Source organism: Cebus imitator, unplaced genomic scaffold (assembly GCF_001604975.1).
Source record: "Cebus imitator isolate Cc_AM_T3 unplaced genomic scaffold, Cebus_imitator-1.0 Scaffold125, whole genome shotgun sequence".
In the NCBI taxonomy this organism is placed as follows: Eukaryota; Metazoa; Chordata; class Mammalia; order Primates; family Cebidae; genus Cebus; species Cebus imitator.
This window is the reverse complement of record NW_016107440.1, coordinates 3,071,665-3,074,529: the sequence shown is the minus strand read 5'-3', so window position 1 is coordinate 3,074,529 and position 2,865 is coordinate 3,071,665. Positions and strand designations below refer to the sequence as shown.

Below are 2,865 nucleotides of genomic sequence, written 5' to 3'. Positions count from 1 at the left end.
TTGAAACGGGGTTTCGCTCGTTACCCAGGCTGGAGTGCAATGGCGCGATCTTGGCTCACTGCAACCTCTGCCTCCTGGGTTCAAGCAATTCTCCTGCCTCAGTCTCCTGAGTAGCTGGGACTACAGGCGTGCACCACCATGCCCAGCTAATTTTTGTACTTTTAGTAGAGATGGGGTTTCACCATGTTGACCAGGATGGTATTGATCTCTTGACCTCGTGATCTATCTGCCTGGGACTCCCAAAGTGCTGGGATTACAGGCATGAGCCGCTGCGCCCAGCCAGGTCTCTTTTTTTAAAAATCATTTATTAAATTTTTTTCCCCTAACCCCTAGGCCATAGGAACTGAATGACCAAAAAAAAAAGTCATTCTGTCAGTATAAAATGTTATTTTTAAAAAGTTGAATAGGTCACTGGTTTCTTTATATATGTAAGCTTTCCCTCACCTTTTCTACTGAAAAGGTGCTGGATTATTTTTGTTTCTCATTTTTATTTATTTATTTTTTGAGACAGAGTCTTACTCTGTTGCCCAGGCTGGAGTGCAGTGGCGTGATCTCTGCTCACTGCAACCTCTGCATCCCGGGTTCAAGTGATTCTCCTCCCTCAGCTTCCTGAGTACCTGGAATTACAGGCACCTGCCACCACGTCTGGCTGTATTTTGTATTTTGGTAGAGACAGGGCTTCACCATGTTGGCCAGGCTGGTCTTTAACTCCTGATCTCAAATGATCCACCTGCCTCAGCCTCCCAAAGTGCTGGGATTACAGGCCTGGGCCACCGCACTCAACTGCTTTTTTAAATTTTTTTTGCTGCAGAGGCTGGAGGTTGCCGTGAAGATATGAAGGAACCATTGCCTGTTGATTTATAAATTGTCCATGTTTTATTTGATTCAGTTGCATGATTCGAGAAAATGTTGGCTGACTAAAACACATGGGAGATGAAACACCACAGTGTTACCTCTGGGGAGAGGTATACTTGTGGAATGGAGAGACCTTGATCTTTCCTTTATGCTTCTATGTTATTTGAATTCATTACAGTGTTTACTTGTCCGCCTTATGAAATCTTTGCCTGGAAAATACCTATAATATTTTATAAAATTGCTAAACCCTAAAGAGGACCATTTAGTGCTGTAGTAAAGAAGAAGTAAATGTTTATTAGTCCCCAACTTTGTGCCAGGCTGTGGCACTTTCATAGTGGGCAATGGATCTAGGCCAGGCTTGCGGTGCAGAGGAGGGAGCTTAGGGCCAGATGTGGCTGGAATCCCACCTCGCCCACCTGCAAGCTGCAAGGTGCTTACCTTCTTTGTTCCTTAGGTTCCTTTGAACAGTGTTGAGCACACAGGCTTACCTCGGTTATGGTTACTTTGGTGATAGCCTCTCAACTCAAATTGGGAATAAGAAATGTCATTGTTAAAAAATCCCTAAAAGAAAGACAAGTTAAAAAAAAAAACAACCAATAATAATGGACAGGAGAGTGCCATTTAGAGCCTATCTCTGATAAATATACAGACGGCCTTCTTTATCTGCTGGTTTCACATCTGTGCATTCAACCAACCATGGATTGAAAATAGTTTTTGAAAAAACAATGAAAAATAATACAACAGTAAAAAATAAAAATTTAAAAAGCAGTACAGTATAACAGCTATTGGCCTTAGCATCTACATCGTCTCAGGTGTTTTAAGTAATCTAGAGATGGTTTGAAGTATAGGGGAGGACACATGTGGGTTACACGTTGAGTACTGCACCATTTTCTATAAGGGACTTGGACATCCTCGAATTTCAGTATTCATGGGAGGTCCTGGAAGCAGTCCTCCTCAGGATAATGAGGGATAACTGTCTACACGTGCAGTGACAGGGCTTTTGAAGTGAGAACTAAACGTAGAAGAAAGAATCAGGATGGTTTCTACTTAGCCTTACTAAGAACAGCATTAAATAAAATTGTGGAGGTGAGTGTGGAAAGTTAGAGTAGGCGAAGCTTGGTTTGACCTCCACGTTTTATGTAATCTTACTCTGCTGTACTGGCTCTCACCGTGGGTGACACATGGAGTTTGCAAGGCAGCTCCTCCCAAACAGTGTGAGGCCTGGTCCTTTTGGGTTCGTCTTCTGTCTTCCTCCTTTGGTTTCTCTCTGGTTGGAAATGGCCTAGTGAGCCACCACTGCTGATAGATGTACATTTAGCTTTGGAAAGACATGGAGGGTGAGCAGTGTGGGACACAGCACTGCAGCCAGATGACATCTTCTGGGCCCAAGGGCTCTCGGCGGCTGTCACTTCCTGGCCTCCCTGTCACTCCCTGGCATCTGCTTTCACTCCCTGGCCTCACTTCCTCCTCACTGCCCCATCCAGGGAACAGGTGTCTCCCCTGCCTGCTGTTTGACACAGACATGGGTGTGCAGACCCCCACCTGTCCAGAGGTGCTGACCAGTCATCCTCTCAGTTGCTGCCGGGGTTGTCTCCCTGCCCCTTTGCTTGTCCTCCTGGTACCTCCCAGAACTGCTCACTGGCTTCGCAGCCTATGTTCTCCCTGTCGGCCCCACTGTTACCCCCGTCAGTTTCACGGGAACTATTTTTTTTAGGAGTTTCTCAATTCTTACCCTGGCACAAGCAAGCACTCTTGCTTTCAAAAACTTGTTCTTCTCGCCCCTCTACCCCCCGCCCATCCGTCCCTTTTTCCCCATTTCCCCTACGCCCTGTTATTTTGAGTTGATTTTAGTTGGGCAATGGATATTAGTATTCATTCTTAATTTACCATCTTAACCTAATTTTCTTTCTTAAAAAAAAATTAGTCTTTAGACTTCTGGTCCAGATAATCTTGTGAGTTCACATGGAGACATTCTCCTACCAACACCAAAACGATAGCAGGGACAGATAA

The 2,865-nt window shown here is 44.9% G+C and overlaps 1 protein-coding gene across 1 annotated transcript in view; it reads left to right on the top strand.

Annotated features, from left to right (window-relative positions):
• The window catches only part of KIF13B (kinesin family member 13B), a 187,714-nt gene that overhangs the window by 57,835 nt on the left and 127,014 nt on the right, over positions 1-2,865 (top strand). The window lies entirely within an intron of this gene.